General features: G+C 46.5%; 1 long non-coding RNA gene across 1 annotated transcript; it reads right to left on the reverse strand.

Annotated features, from left to right (window-relative positions):
* Positions 1-732: 732 nt before the first annotated feature.
* Positions 733-12052, reverse strand: LOC115277823. Its single transcript, XR_003902529.1, has 3 exons — positions 11985-12052; positions 2653-2772; positions 733-791 (listed from the first exon to the last, which is right to left on the reverse strand). It is a non-coding gene; the product is annotated as an uncharacterized LOC115277823 (long non-coding RNA).
* Positions 12053-17049: the final 4997 nt, after the last annotated feature.

The following is a 17049-nucleotide window of genomic DNA, read 5'->3' on the forward strand; positions in this document are numbered from 1 at the left end:
CCCCCAGAGCAAGTAATCTAAGACAGCGAGGTAACAACAACAATGGTTTTTATGACCTACCCTCAGAAATCACTCTTTGAAATGAGTCACTAAGTCTAACCTACATTCAAGGTTGTGGGGATGAATCTCCACCTTTTCAGAAGGAAGGTGTCAAAAAAAATTTACAAACATATTTTAAGGCCACCAGATCATTCCTGACTGCAAGGGAGTCTGGAAAGGCAAAGGAGAACAGGATTGTTGTGACTAGCTTAGACTAATCATGATTGACTCATAGCCTGGGACACAATGCCACCCCCGACAAAATCAAGGCTAAGTTAATGAGGAAAGAGAGGGAAGGCTGATGGGGAAGCATTATATCTGCCACAATGGTGACAATAAAGATGAAGGGGACAAAGATTTCTAGGTGTCCCAATACTGCATGAGACATATTCCTACTAAAACATTATTTTTGTTTATCTGAAAGTCTTTTTTTTTTTTTTAAAGAGACAGAGAGATTGAACCTCAAGCAAGCTCTGCATGGAACGTGGAGCTGGACGAGGGGCTCAGTCCCACAACCCTGGGATCATGACCTGAGCCAAAATCAAGAGTTAGATGCTCAACCACCTGAGCCACCAGGTGTCCTTCTGAAAATCAAATTTAACTGATGTCTTCTATTTTCATTTACTAAAAATCTAGCCTTCGTGGTGGGAAATAAGTCTTCAGTGGTCATAGAAGGAAGCCAGTGAGAACGTGGCACTTCTTATGAAGATGCAGCAAAAGGAAGTCTGGGGATGCCTGGAAGAGGAAAAGATCTTTCAAAGCCTAGGGTAGGTTCCTTTAGGGGTAGGGGAGAGCAGGAGGGTGAGGGTGAGGTTTTCTGTGGTCCCAGTCTCTCTCTCCTCTGCCCCCAGGCCACCTCCAAGTCCACCAACACCACCACCAACACCAACACCATTACCTTCACTTTGATCTCAAAAGATATCTAGATATCTAGCTAGAAGCATCTCTCTTTCTAACACCCTGAAAAACCAACTCACAAAGCTGAAGTAGGGGCTGGGGGCAGCACTACAAAGTGCTTGTCATTGATGTGGGAACTTGGAGCCTCACTGTGTGACCTCAGGCAAGGCCCTCCCCTCTCTGGGCTTCCCTTTCCTTGGCTTTATAATGAGGGTTGGTCTAAATAGTCTCCAAGGGCCCTTTTACTTGGCCTACAGGTCTCCCTCCCAAAAGGAAACAAAAAGACATGGGCGGTTTCTGTGTCCTGTTCTCTAAGCCAAATTCAGATGAAAATGTCCAGTGTGACATAGATTTAATATAAACAGTGGTGCACTGATACTTACAAATACCCCAAAAGGAGTCCCAGATGGGCTATTTTTATCCCTTAACACACACACACACACACACACACACACACACACACACACACACTCCAACCCCATCACCCCCACCTATAAATTCCTCCAGTTGGTTTTTACAAGAAGACAAGAGTTCCAGTTAAGACTGCTAATTAAACAGCTTTGACTGTGGGCAGGAGAGAGGCTGGTGAAAATCTTCTCTCTGGGCATGATGTCATCACAATTGTGCATTTCTCATGACCCAAGAATGTGAGTGTGTTTGCACTGCATGTCGAAGCCAGTGATGCAAGCACGGCCTGGTAAACAGACCCCAGACAGGCAGGCCCTGCAAGGAGCCGTTGTGCAGAGGCCTGGCGGAGGTCCAGGTTGTTCTTAACTCCTTCCTGGCAGAACTGACTGGTGGACCGCTGAGGTTTGGCTAGAGAGCCTTCTCTACTCAGCCCTTGCTTCTCTCCCGCCGGCATCCCTGCTGGTGACAAGCTTTGAATGTGGAGTCACTGAGACCTACATTCCACCCACGGGCACCATCCGCTTGCTTGAGGGCCTGGGATACGTGACGCCTCTGCTCTGAGCCTCAGTTTTCTCATCTGAGAAAATGGGGAGATGAATCAGGGTTTCAATCCCTTGTTTTCAACTCGTGTGGAGGCCAAACTGGGGCCCCACTTAGACTCAATACTTCAACAGCAGTATTCATATATTTGATTGGAGATGGGTGGGCCCAGACCCCACCAGTTAAACTTTAACATTTTTTTAATGTTTATTTATTTTCGAGAGACAGAAACAGAGCACGAGCAGGGGAGAGGCAGAGAGAGAGAAAGACAAAGAATCCGAAGCAGGCATCTGTCAGCACAGAGCCCAACGCAGGGCTTGAACTCACAAACCACAAGATCATGACCTGAGCCGAAGTCAGAAGCTTAACCGAGCCACCGAGGCGCCCCCAGATTACCTTTTAAAACCATCAAAATTCTGAGTTCTGAAACCTGACCAGTCCAAGAGTGTTGACCAGGGGTTGTGGGCCTGGGGCACCTGCCTTTTGTTCACTGGGAGACTTACTGAGACACTGCCTTCTGCTGAAAAGTACACCCAAGCACAGGACTTAGCTCTGTGTCAGCTGTGTCCCAAGTGGCCAGCTCAGTGCCTGGCACCCAGCAGTCACCCAACCAATAGTTGTTGAATCAATAACTGAAGTTACTTATACCCCATAAATGCCATGGTGGTGATCATGGGGAAACTGAGGCCCAAGCCTCTGAGATAGCCTTCCCTGGATCCTTTCTCACAGAGGGAGTTCGGACTTTCCCCAAAAAAGGTAGCTGCTCACATTTCTCTGCTGGCCTGCTCACAAACAGCTTGGTGACCCCCCTCCGACATTCCAGGGCAGCCTCCTCCCCTGCTGACTGGTTTGCGGGCATCAACGAGTTTTCTTTGGCAGAAGGCTCAGCTGATTGAAAAAAAAAAAAAAAAGAGGGGGACATGCTGAAAGCTGGAGGTGGTGAAGGGATGGTCACAGGGTAGGGTGGGGACTGAGGAGTATGTGGGGAAGCTGAGATCTGCTGGCTGGCCTGAGACTGTGGACCAGATTCTGGGACCCTTCTGAGGACTGTGACTGTCAGTCAGCTCCTGTCTTAATCCTAGAACTGGAAAATTGCCCAGACTTGTGCAGAACTGCCAGGATGGAAAAGGCCTCCCTGGTGTGGTCTGACCTGTTCCCAGCTGCTGTGGATCCCCCAGTAACTCCCTTTTCCTGCAAAGTCTGGGCCTTCACATGATAAGGTTGGAAAATCCAGCAGAATTGAGCTGACATTATAGACACAGACTTGAGTCCAGGCCCAGACTCTTCCTCTGATTGGACAGGGAGTTAGGGCAAGCCACTTTCCCTCTCTGAGCCTCAGTTGCCTCATCTGTAAAATGGCACCGAGTTATAGGGATTGTATCTTGATGAATGTGTTTGGCACATAGAAGTGATAAAGGAATGTTAGTAAATTACCCTTGGCCTGGATAGCCCTCCTGATCCGATCTTTGTTAGGCACCAAGCACAATAATAACCTCATTGTCTGAGCACTGTGCTAAGTGATGTACAAGTATTATTTTATTTCATCCTCCCAACATCTCTCAAATGGGTACTAGCACTATACCCATTTGTCAGAGAAGAAGGTGAGGTTCTGAAAAGCGAAGTGACTCTCCCAATGCTACACAGCTAGTGAGAAGCAGAGCTGGGGTCTTCTGGACTCTAAACACTTCATACCATGGCTTCGAGAAAGATCTAGCAGCTAATTCTGTGCTCAGCTCCTTGAAGCAAGAGATTCCAGGCCCAGCTAGGCCACCCCCTGTAACATATGATGTAACATATGACCAGAGCAGGGGCCTCAGTTCCCCTATTGAACCATGGGGAAGATCCTCCTTACTCTGCCCACCTCTGCAGGGCTGAGGTAAGAATGCTGGTGACCTTGAAAAGGACTGTGCAAGCTATGAGATAGGACAGGCACTCTCAAAGTCTCAGAAAGGGGGAACCAAGGGAAAAAGTTAATCCTCTCTAGCCTCCCTGGCAAATATCAGACCAGCTCCAGCCATGGAGGGGCTGGAGTAGGGAAAGTGAGTGAGGGACAGTTGCATCAGAATGGCTCTGGATTAAGGGAACTACTCAGAAGCTAAGAAATGAAGAAGTGGCTCTAGCTCTCCCTTAGGACCTGACCTTCACTATGGTCTGTCCGTCCATTAGGAGTTGGGCAGTACTGCCTCTAGAGTCCAATGGATCAGAGTTCAAGTCTCAGTGCCACCCATCTCCACTGAGCATCCTTTGGACTTCCCCTCTCTTCATGTCAGTTTTCCCAACTCTGAAATGGATGTGATAATAAGATCCTCACCAGGACTATAGTGAAGATGAGCCTTGGCCCACAAATATTGGTTGAATAATTATCCCCCGGCGCTTGGTCTGCAAGCCTCAAGAGGCTTCTAGTCTGCAAGAAGAGACTGCATATAAAGTGTCTGGCACAGGATGGTACCCATTGGATGGAAGGAAGGAAGGAAGGAAGGAAGGAAGGAAGGAAGGAAGGAAGGAAGGAAGGAAGGAAGGAAGGAAGGGAAAAGTAGGAAGGGGAGGGAAAAAGAGGGAAGGGGAGGGGAGGGAAGAAGAAAGGAAGGTATGGATGGATGTGATGAGTATCTTACTCCAGGACACATAGTCTGGAAGTAACTATGGTAAGAGAGGGGCACTCCAGGAGCAAAGCCTTGGAGTTAGGAATTATTGCAACATGGATGAGACACTGGTCTCACTTGCTCAACAAGATCCCATGAGGAAGGGGATCTGAATAGAGGCTCTCCCAGAGTCCTCTGGGGCAAAGCCAAGAGTTTGTATAGGGAGTAAGTCCCCACGACCCAGACTAGCAGGCAGGAGCAAGCCCAGCCTGGGGGGTCCAGTCTCAGAGGACCTGGTCTGGCCATATTTGGTTTTCAAGGAACTGGGAGGTTTCTTACCAGCTCTGCTGCCCACGCACAGGAGGAAGGCCACCCACAGGTGCTGAGTCAGGCAGACAGCTAGGGTCAGGAGCAGAGGCCCCACAAAGGGGCAACTGTAACACAGTTGTTCAGATCCTGGCCTCTAGAGTCAAGAGGATGTGGATTCAAATCCTGCCTGACTCTGATAACTGTATCACTAGGCCTGCCACATCACCTTTCAGAGACTCTGTTTCCTTTACTTTAAAATAAAATGATAGCAGTAAGGATGAGCATGACTGAGTTTGCAATGTACCCGTCTGTGTTGAGGGCTCTGCCTCCATTATTTTGCTTAATTCTCATCATGACAGAGAAGTATTTTGAGTGTATGCATGAAACACAACATAAGACCAGTGTTTCTCATTCCTGCCACAGTAATTCCTAATCCCAAGCCTTTGTTACACCTGGAGTGCCTCTCTCTCCCTCACCAGCTTATGTGTTCTTCGGTGTCCAGTGTGGGACCCTGACTGTGGGACGTGACTCTCCCTACATGAGGAAGCTGAGGCACAGAGAAGCGAGGTAAGTAAGAGACATAGCTAGGAATAGCTAGGAAGTACTGAGAAGCTTCCCTACCTTCCCATTTCTGTGATGTCATCACTTCCTACTCAAATACCTCCAACTGCCCCTATAAAACAGTTCTCCCCATTTCCAGTTTCCAATTTCCTGCCCACGCCTTATTCCAGCTCTCCTAATAGCCCCGTGCAGAAGGCAGGCTAGACAGCATCCCCATTTTACAAATGGGAAAACTGAGGCTCGGAGAAATAAAGCAAGTTGCCTGAGAATTAGCAACCAGCCAGAGGGGTGACCAGAGTTGGGCTGCAATGCTGTCTGACTGCCATCCAGTGCTGTCTCCCCACCGTAGTAAGCTGACCCTCCACGTTTTGAGAAGAGAGTTTTCACCTGTCCTCCCAGTCAAGCCACCTTTAGATGGATGTATGGATACCAGAGAAAATGGGGGTGCCTGGGTGGCTCAGTCATCTGGGCATTGGGTTCTTGATTCTGGCTCAGGTCATGATCCCACGGTCATGGGACCGAGCCTATGTCAGGCTCCATGCTGAGCATGAGATTCTCTCAATCTCTCTCTATCCCCCTCTACCGTTCTCCCCCAATCTTGTTCTCTCTCTAAAATAAATAAAATACGGCCCCTGGGTGGCTCAGTCAGTTAAGTGTCTGAATTTGGCTCAGGTCATGATCTTACGGTTTGGGGGTTCAAGCCCCACGATGGGCTCTGTGCAGACAGCTTAGAGCCTAGAGCCTGCTTCGAATTCTGTGTCTCCCTCTCTCTCCGCCCCTCCCCCACTTGCACTCTGTGTGTCTCTCTCTGTCAAGAACAAACATTAAAAACATAAAATAAATAAAATAAAATAAATTTAAAAAATCAACAAAAAAGAGAAAATAAATCTGAGGTCCACTTGAAAGGAAAGGTCAGGCAGGACTAGTAGGGCATTTTGCAGATAGATAAATCTAGCCTGATTTGGAAATCATAAGAGTGAAGTGAATGAACAAGCTATAACAGTTCTGAATCAGATCATCCCCGCGTGACATGCAGGAGACCAGAACAGCTCTCTAAACCCATTAGCTCATCTCACTCTTTCGAAGGTACCTCCTGCCCTACCATGTGTCAGGAGCTGCGCTGTGCCAAGAGCCAGGCGAGGGCTCTGCCCCAGAGGAATCATTAGCTTTTTACATCCCAGTAAAGTGTTCTCCCCAAATGTGGCCACATTTTGTTATTTGTCAAACAACATCAAAGAAAAGGAAAAATAAAGCATTACTTTCTGCTCTCGCCATAAAATTTAAAAAAGACTCATCTCAGAATCTAGCAATTAAAAAAAATTACCTTTGTAACTCACCACATTGCTCTAGTTTTCTACCTAGCCACAGGCCAATGAAAACTGTAACTAAGTGGGTGTTTGGCAACTCCCAGATGAGTGGGGGAGATAAAACATTTACAGAAATCTTTCAGAGTAGCTATATTCTTTGAGTGTCTATGGGTTGAGAGCTGCCTAAAACTATCCTGGGTACCTTAATACAGATTTGTTGGGAGATTTTATGGGAGATTGGATTCTAGGGATTATATAGTAGACTGTAGGGTCAATTAGCCAAGCTGCACTTGGAAAGGACAGGAAACTTCAAAACAAATAGAATTAGGTCTCTCTCAGTCTCACTCTCGCTCTCTGCTTCTCTGTTACCTGTCTTCCCTCTCTAGTGTCAGATAGGGTTCCCCCACATAGCAGAGAAAGTAATGGCTAATGGCTTCCACGTTTCATAACTCACGGAACCAGCCAATTAACTTCTCAGTTCCAGATGGGAAGGGAAAGGAAGATCTAGGAAAGTGTCTGATTGGCCCAACTGAGTCAGATATCTACCCCTGGACCAATCAACTGTGGCTTGGGATTGGTGTGTAAAAAACATGGCAGCTTCCACGAAAAACTCATGGTTGGAGTCAGAAGAGGGAAGAAGAGCTAGGCCACGGGCGCCTGGGTGGCTTAGTCAGTTAAGTGTCTGACTTCGGCTCAGGTCATGATCTCACGGTTCGTGGGTTTGAGCCCCGCATTGGGCTCTGTGCTGACAGATCAGAGCCTGGAACCTGCTTCGGATTCTGTGTCTCCCTCTCTCTCTGACCCTGCCCTGCTTGTGCTGTCTCTCTCTGTCTCTCAAAAATAAATAAGAAACATTTAAAATTTAAAAAAAAAGAAGAAGAAGAAGAAGAAGAGCTAGGCCCGAGGGATGGGTGGAAAATACCATAAATGTCCATTGTGGAGGTGATAAATGCCTTAATAAAGGTGCAGGTAAAGTATCACAGGAGTTCAGGGGAAGAAGACATGATTTCTAGCTCTGGAGAGCAAGTAGACCTTCTTGGAAGTCATGCATTTGAGCTGAGAATATGTGGAATATACAGAGATTCTAAATGCTATCTCAAATTCGAAGAGAAAAATAACTACAGGAAGAGGAGAAAGTATCATCTGAAGAAGCTATATATTAATGCTTTACTTTGTCAAGATTATTATTTTTAAAAACAGATATAATTCCTATATCATCGAATTTAGAAAATATTTTATTATGAAATAATCTAGACTTATAGAAAGTTGCAAAAATTGTTCAGAGTTCTGCTAAAGTCTTCACCTTCTGTACCTCTCTCACCTAGCTTCCCCTAATATTAACATCTTAAACAACTTTGGTACAATCATCACAACCAGGAAATTATCACTAATTAATACTATCAACTAACCTACAGAGCCTGTCTGAATTTTGACAGTTTTCCTTTGTCTGTAATCCAGAACCCCACACTGCATTTAATTGTATGTCTTTTTAGTCTCCTCCAATCTGTGACAGTTCCCCAATCTCTCTGTTCTCTTGTAACCTTGACATTGAAGAGTGACGGTAAGTCATTTTACAAAATAACCCTCAATTTGAATGTCTGATGTTTTCTCATAATTAGATCAAGATTATGCATTTTTGGCAAGAACACCACAGAAGCAATGTTGTGCTCTTCTTAGTGCATCGTTCAGGGGCTACATTCTGTCAACATGATTTATTACTGAGATATTAACACTGAACACTTGGTTAAGGAGGCATCTGCCACGTTTCTCTGTTGTAAAGGGCCCCTTTGTAATTAGTAAGCATCTTGTAGGGGAGATATTTAAGACTACAAAATAGAAATTTCTCATCATTTAAAAAGTATACCAAATGTACACTTTCTACTTTTATTCCACGAACATCAATAGGTACACCCATTAAGCCCTGGTCTAAGATGCATGGCTTGGTTATGTATAGCTCTGTGACCTGGCTAGACCTTAGGATCCTTATCTGCAAAATGGGTGTAATTTGTCTTACAACTCAGGGCTGCCAAGGATAAGAGGACTGCACTTGTGAAAGTGTTCTGTAATGCTAGCTGGGATTGTTCGGTCTCAGCTCTATTGTCACCTCTACCTATCGTCATTCTTCATTTGCATCCTGCCTGCATCCATGCCTGCAGGCTTCTGTCTGTCCTCATTAACCAGACTCCCTCAGCCTATTTGCCAGCCTTACTTGTGATGTCATTTAATAAGTTTTGGAGACAAAAGGTGAGCCCTGTAGAGACTGACAATATCCTTCTGGAATCTCTGTCCGTAATTTTGGGAGCTGCCTCGAGGTGCCGAGTGACACCTGGGACCTGTGGGTGGCAGGTGGCAGATCCATGACAGAAATAAGTGGAAGAAGTAGGAATTGCCTTCCTCCAATAATGTGTTGGGCCCTGAAAAGAAAAGTCTCACACCCAACAGAGTATTGAACAAGCTTGGATGGATATTTTTCTCTTACAGAGAGCTCTAACATGTGCATCCTTTCTTTCTTTCTTTCTTTCTTTCTTTCTTTCTTTCTTTCTTTCTTTCTTTCTTTCCTTTTTCCTTTCAGAGAGAGAGCAGAAGGAGAGGGAAAGAGAGAATTTTTTAATTTTTTTAATGTTTATTTTTGAGAGAGAGAGAGAGAGAGAGGCAAGGAGGGGCAGAGAAAGGGGGAGACCTAGAATCTGAAGCAGGCTCCAGGCTCTGAGCTGTCAGCACAGAGCCAGATGCAAAGCTTGAACTCACAAACCATGAAATCACGACCTGAGTGAAGTTGGATGCTTAACCAACTGAGCCACCCTATTGCCCTATTGTTTTGTTTTTTAAATTTTTTTAGAGAGAGAGAGAGCGAGAGACAGAGAGAGAGACAGAGACAGAGAGAGAGACAGAGAGAGAGAGAATCTTAAGCCGGCTCCATGCCCAGTGCCGAGCCCAACATAGGGCTTGATCTCATGATGATGAGATCATGACCTGAGCCCAAATCAAGAGTTAGATGCTTAACCAACTGAGCCACCCAGGCACTCCTAACATGGGCATACTTTAAGTTAACAATTTCATAATGCAAAATGATGAGCTTACCCCTGACTCAACCTCCTAACTTCTGATTTGAGAACAAGACTTTAACAAACCAAAAAGAAGATAAAAGTTAAGTATCAGGTCTCACTAAACTTAGCTGTTACAATCATTCCTGGGGTTGAATGCACCCCCTTTTTATTATTTTTTAATGTTTATTTATTGTTGAGAGAGAGAGAGAGAGTAGGGGAGGGGGAGAGAGAGGAGGCAACACAGAGTCCGAAGCAGGTTCCAGGCTCTGAGCTGTCAGCACCAGAGCCCAATGCAGGGCCCCAACTCACGAATCGTGAGATCATGACCTGAGCTGAAGTCAGATGCTTAACCAACTGGACCATCCAGACACCCCGAATTCAACTCTTTTTAGAGGCAGGAGCCATCCATGCTTAGCTGGTCCTTTGTATGAGATCATTATGAAGATCAAATATGATAAAGGGTGAAGGTGCTTTGGAACTTATATAAGGCCAAGTCAATATTGCTTCTCCCATTCCATGTCCTAAGGGCAGCTTTTAGAAACTGCTTGCCCAGAGCAAAGCAGAAAGGTTGAAGTCCCCTAGCTCTGACATCAGCACAAGTCACCCTCTGCCTTCCTTCAGCCAAGCAGATGAGCACCTCAAAATAGAGCCCTCTAAATAGAGACCAAGCAGTATATAGGGCATTCCCTCCAGGGTCCTGAGCAGTGTCCTCCTAGACAAGTCACAGGCCTGGTTTCTCCCACCCATCTCCTATCTAGGGCACAAGCTGCTGTAGGTTGGACTCTTGCCCCACTAGCACCTGCAAAGAAATTTGTAGCAGCAGCTCAAGACTCTTTGCCAATTTTATTGACCTCTCCTCAGTGGACCCATGAATGGTGAGATCATGACCTGAGCTGAAGTCGGACGCTCAACCAACTGAGCCACCCAGGTGCCCCTAAAAGGGGTTTTCAAACATTACCCTGGGGTTTCCTTATTGCCCTCTCAAAATTTTTCCAGAAAGAGGGGCACCTGGGTGGCTTAGGTGGTTAAGCATCTGATCTCAGCTCAGGTCATGATTTCACAGTTCTTGAGTTTGAGCCCCGTGTTGGGCTCTGTGCTGACAGCTCAGAGCTTGGAGCCTGCTTCAGATTCTGTGTCTCCCTCTCCCTCTCTGCCCCTCCTCCACTCCCACTCTGTCTCTCTCTCTCAAAAAGGAGCCCAAGGTGGGAATTGATCCCATAATCCTGGGATCATGACCTGAGCTAAAGTCAAATGCTTAACCACCTAAGCCACCCAGGTTGGATGAGTTGGAAGCTCAAATGACTGAGCTGCCCAGATGCCCCCCAAATGCTTTTTAAAAACTGTCAGCCATACACACGTCTATGAGCAGGACCTGGCCCAAGGGGCACCAGAGGGTGCAGCGAAGCTTGTTGAGTATCTAGATGTAGGGGTGATGGAGAGGAGTCAGGAAGGATGTAGTTATCGTTAACTACATCCTGGATTCTGGAACACCCTTACACTGGCAAAGATGTGCTCCAGGAGGAACTCACTGCCACAGGCACATATTGAGCCGCTACTATGTGCTAGGTTGGGGGTTACCAAGCACACTGTGAGGTTTCACATTGTTCCAAGGCAGGATGGGCAAACAGCAGGAGACCTGGGTTCTAGTCCTGGCTTGCCCTCCTATAATTGCTTTGTGTCTTAGGGTTAGTTCATCATCTCTGGGATTCAGCACACAGCCTTTGTTGGCAACAGGTTAACTAAATCGTGTGAGGACAGATTATGAAGGACCTTGAGTGTCTGTGTAGGGAATTTGGGCTGGATCTGATTAGAGGGTAGAAGCCACTGCAGGTTCTTGAGCAGGGGAATGACATTTTGAGTAAAGTATTTCAGGAAAATGGATAAGGCCACCACCAGTGCAGAGAAGAGGGTCATATATCACCAGGTGTGGTGTCCTGAGACAGCAACTAAAGTTTATGCAAATCAGATCTTATCATCCCTAGCTCAAAAGCCTTCGGTGGCTCCCCACAGCCCTCACAGTGAAGTCCTTCCTTCTTACTGTGGTACATAGGTAGGGTTAACTCCACAGGTCTATGATCTGTGCATTCCAGAGGGTCCCAAGCTTGGTTTAATGCTCTACTGTCACCATCTTGAAATTCTTAATAGTTTTTTTTTTTTTTAACAAGGGGCTTCATGTTTTCATTTTGCACCAGGCCCCACAAATTATATGGCCAGTACCACCCATAGGGACCCTTTGGTCTGGTTCCTGCTCCCCTCTCCTTTCTCATTCCCACCCTCCACCCCCACTCCCTTACCCTTCAAACTCCAGTCACAGGCTGTGAGCTCCATGAGACCTGTCAAGTGTCCGTATATGCTCATGAACTTCTGGCTGGCTGGCTGCAAGGGGAGGCTCAGAGATGGGTTAAATGGGGAAGGGGGGGAGGCTGCTTCTTTCCCATCTTGGATTTTTCCTTCTGTGTGGGCAGACATTTTTCAGAATGCCCAGACCACACACCCAGCATGGTCTGCTCTGGCTCTGGCCTTTCCCCAGCTGGAGCCCATTAGCTCCAGACCCTCTTGCCCTGCCCTTTTCTCAGTGACGGACAATCCTAGAAGTGGATTGGGAAGAGGAGGCATTTTACAGGGTCAAACTTTAGTCTGAAGGAGGCAGTAATGAGGGCATTTCAGACCTCTATCAGCAGAGTAGATATTGGTGCTTGGGGGCTTTGTGCTTATAAAGGTTTGTTGAGTGACTAATATACAACCGAGGATAACTTTCTTCTCTTAACCAAATAAATAAAACCATTCACACCCCAAGAGGTAGGAGGAAGGGACAGAATTTGCACAAAACATAATAAATGTGTTGACCCTGGCAATGTAAGATCAGATATAACATCACATCTGCGCAGGCGGCTCATGTTTATTAGGCAGTGCCCACATCCCAGGATCTAAGCTAAGCTCTTGATGCACATAGGCTCCTGAATGTTCACCCCAACCCTATGGGGCTGGAACTTTTCCTCTCCCCATTTTGTGGACAAAGAAGTTGAAGCTTAGAGAAACTGAGTAACTTGCCTAATGTCACACAGTGAAGAAGTGACAGAGTTGAGACTTATACCCAGACCTGTCCAACTCCAGATCTGTCCTGAATGTTTCACTACCACAAAATAGCTACTCACTGGCTCACTGTATGATTTCAGGCAAATTCCTCCACCTCTCTGAGCCTCAGATTCTTCACCTATAAGTTGTCCCTTATTTAAAGCACCCTGTGCTAGGTACTGGAATTAAATTTTTTTTTAATTTTTTAATACTTAGTTTTGGGAGAGAGATAGAGGCATGAGCAGGGGAGGGGCAGAGAGAGAGAGAGAGAGAGAGAGAGTGAGAAACTCTGAAGCAGTCTCAGCACAGACCTTAATACAGTGCCGAAACTCATGAACTGTGAGATCATGCCCTGAGCTGAAGTTGGCCACTCAACTGACTGAGCCATCCAGGTGCCCCTGGAATTAATTTTTTATAGATGTTAGGTCTCTGGTTGATCCTTCATGACAGCCTAGTGAGAGAGGCAATGTGGTAGAAACAATGTTTTGTGTTCTCCAACATGTTCCCTCTTCCTGGGCACACAGGAAGGGCATTTCCTCATCTTCCCTTGCAGTTAGTAGAGTCATGTGACTATATTCTGGCCAATGAAATTACATGTCACCCTGGACAAAGCAGTTAAGAGTGGGTGAGCCTCATTTGATTTTTAGGCTCCCTTTCCACATGCAGAAGATTCAAAAATGGATTCCAGGGAGGCCCTGAGAGAGTCATTGCTTGGAAGAGAGGTGCCTTCCAAGAGAGATGGGTTAGGAGAGGGCTGCTCTTTATCAGACTTTGTGTAAGAAATAAACTCTGATTGGGTTAAGCCACTGAGATTTTTGGTTTGTTACATTAATTACACTGAATGAAACTGTATACCAGGGGTCCTGGCTGACTCAGTTGGAAGAACAGGTGACTCTTGGTCTCAAGGTCATGAGTTCAAGCCCCATGTTGGGTGTAAACATTACTTAAATAAGTAAACTTTTTAAAAAAACTGGGTGGGGCAGTCACCTGGTTGGCTCAGTCAGTTGAGCGTCTGACTTCAGCTCAGGTCATGATTTCAGTAAGTGAGTTCAAGCCCTACATGCTCTCAGCACAGAACCCACTTCAGATCCTCTGTCTTCCTCTCTCTCTACCTCTCTCCACCTCTCAGAGATTAAAAAAAAAAACAAAAAACACTGGGGGCCCTGGGTGGCTCAGTTGGTTAAGCATCCAACTTCAGCTCAGGTCATGATCTTACGGTTCATGGGTTCAAGCCTTGTGTCAGGCTCTGCTCTGGCAGTGTGGAGCCTGCTTTCTCTCCCTCTCTCTCTTTGCCCCTCCCTCACTTGTGCTGTCTCTCAAGATAAATAAATTTAATAAAAACTGTATACCAGTTGTTAATTGCCATAGCAATGCTGCATAACAAATCACCCCAAACTGAGTGCATTAAAGTAGTAACCATTTATTTAACTTATGATTTCACGAATTGGCAATCTGGGCTGGGCTCAGCCAAAGGTTCTTCTGGTCTCAGGTGAGCTTACTCATTCATCTGTGGTCAGCTGTTGGGTCAGCTGGCAACTGACTAGCACACCTCAGGTAGGACAGCTCATTCCTGTTCCAGTGCTCTCTCACCTTCACACAGCAGAGCCCAGGTTTGTTCACAACAGCTAAGAAGGTTCCAGAGAACAGAGCAGAAGCTACAGGATCTCTTAAGGTCCAAGTTCAGAACTGGCAGTGTCAACTCCCCCTGAATTCTACTGGCCAAAACCAGTCATATGGCTGAGTCCTGATTCAAGGGGTGAAGAAATAGACTGTTTCCTGATGGGAGGGGTTTCAAGGTCACATTGCAAAGGGGCTTGCTTACAGGGAGGCAAAGCATTGAAGTTTTTTTTTTTTAATGTTTATTTTTGGAGGGGAGGGGCAGAGAGAGAGGGAGACAGAGGATCTGAAGCAGGCTCTGCACTGACAGCACAGAGCCCAATGCGGGGCTTAAACTCAAGAACTATGAGTTCATGACCTGAGCCTAAGTCAGACACTTAACAGACTGAGCCACCCTGCATTAAAGTTATTTTTGCAAACAATCTACTAAAGGAAGCATTAGTGCCCCCATTTGAAAGACGAGGAAACTGAGGCCCAGGAAGATGAAGTAGATAGTAAATGGAAGAATTGGGATTTAAGCAAAGCCTGAAGCCCTCCTCATGTCCCAAGCTTCGCTGGTGACTCTGAGAACTGGGCCTCTTTGGCCAGAAGGAACCTTTTCACCCCTGCGAGCTGAACCTGGAATCTAACACCCTAGCCTCCTGGGGGAAGAGTCCCTAAAATCTGGAACTTGCTCTGGCCTTTGGAAGAACTGGGCATCTTTACAGAAATTTGAGACTACAGAACATCTTGAGCTCCAAGCCCGAAGCGTCTGTGACTGCAGTAAATTGGGGATGGCAAAACACGTCTTCCCCTCTTGGCCTTCAAACATCAGATGTCTCTAAGGACCTATTTTGCTGTGTGACCCAAGCATAGGTTACACACCCCTCTGTGCCTCAGTATCAGGAGGCAAAGTATAAAGAGATAAGAGCGCAGCCTCTGGAATCACAGCACTGGCCTCCAATCCTGACTCACTTGCTGGCAAGTCCCTTCCCAGTTCTGAGCCTCACATTTCTCTCCTATTAAACAGGTACAGGAAGAGTCCCCACCGTGGAGGTTGTTGTAAGAATTGAATGAGTGAATGTATAATGTAAATGCACGATATAAACAACCTACTATCCCCAAGGTGGGCCTATTATCTGGCAAGTGGTATTAGTATCATCTCAACCAAACCTTCATTTTATAGAGGAGAAAACAGAAGTTCAGGCAGGTGATGCAATTTGCCAAAGTCACACAGCTAAGGAGCAGTGATGTCCCCAGCATATTCAGGCTTATCTGATTCTAGCAGCCAAGGTTCTAACTTTCCTACAGTTTGAGAGTCCTGAGTTTGAGTCTCAACTCTGCCTCTTCAGCCACATGACCTTCGGCAAGACCCTTTTTTTTCTTAGGGTCTTTTTTTCCTCATCAAAATAAATGACGATATGCCCATAATACTTCAAATGGGAAAATACACAGAAAGTTCCCAGTACAGCATCCAGAATGGACATGTACATGATCATCAGAGGGGAGTTGCTTAACTCTCTGTGCCTCAGTTTCTCTATCCATCAAATAGCGCTAATAATAGTCTTATCTTATTGGAGTGGCCATGAGGAATAAGTGAGTTACTGTGGGCTAAGCCTTAGCACAAAGCTTGGTACATGCTTACTTCATAAGCACTTGTTTTTATGTTTCAAGTCCTGAAACCCGTTCCAGGCGAGCACAAGACAATGGGGGACCCTGGAGATCCACTGGCTGCAGCTCCAGGCATTGCCTTTGCTGCCACTCAGCTATTGTTACGCCCAGAGTCCTCCTCTCAAATCCAGATGGGGAGCTGGAAGGGCAGGCAGGGCTGGGCCTGGCTGGCGGATGGCTGGGAACGCTGCTCAGAGGCCGGTTTGGGTTTGGGCCCCACCCCGCCTGCCCTCCCTCGCCTGCAGCGGGTCCAGCCGCCACGTCTACACTTGGCTCTGAGGTCTGCACCAAACATTCCCTCCCACCGTGGCCGCCTCCTCTGGGAAGGTTCAGAACATTTCCACAGCCTCAGCACTTTACCCACCCTAGAGAGACCAGGCCTGCATGGAAACTATGAACTGGACACTGCTCGCCTCTGGAGCCTGCAAAGGGGCCATCCACCCTCCAACCTAGAGGTCTTCATGCCTTCAGTGAGGCCTGTTGGGCCCACCAAGGAGAAAGGGACACACAGCTGGATTCATATTTCAGCCCTGCCACCAACATGCTGTGTCAACTTGGACAAGTGACCTTCCCTCTCTGAGCTTCAGTTTCTTTATCTATCAAACAGATATAATCTTAGCACCTACTGCACAGGGTGGTGATGATGATTAAATGAGTGAATGGCACATAATAGGCACTCAGTATGTGCCAGTTATTGTTATGTCATGCTTGGGTGTGCCAGGTCAAGGGGTAATAAGATATTTGGGAGACTGGGGACCTGGGGTGCAGAGTGGCTCCATATCCAAATTGCTATATGACCTGAAGCCTGTTCCTTGTCCTCTCTGGGACTCGGATTATCTATTTGGATCACAAGGTGGGCATCTAGGATCCTATGATACCAAGATTCAGCTGCTATGCTGAATAATTAAGAAGTAGGACAAGGGGCCATGTGGGCAGGTGCAGATCACAAATGGCAGACGGCAGGGTACTGTGGTTAAGAATAAAAAGTCTGGGTTCAAATCCTGCATGAGGTGCTAG

The sequence above is a fragment of the Suricata suricatta genome, chromosome 14 (genome assembly GCF_006229205.1).
Source record: "Suricata suricatta isolate VVHF042 chromosome 14, meerkat_22Aug2017_6uvM2_HiC, whole genome shotgun sequence".
In the NCBI taxonomy this organism is placed as follows: domain Eukaryota; kingdom Metazoa; phylum Chordata; class Mammalia; order Carnivora; family Herpestidae; genus Suricata; species Suricata suricatta.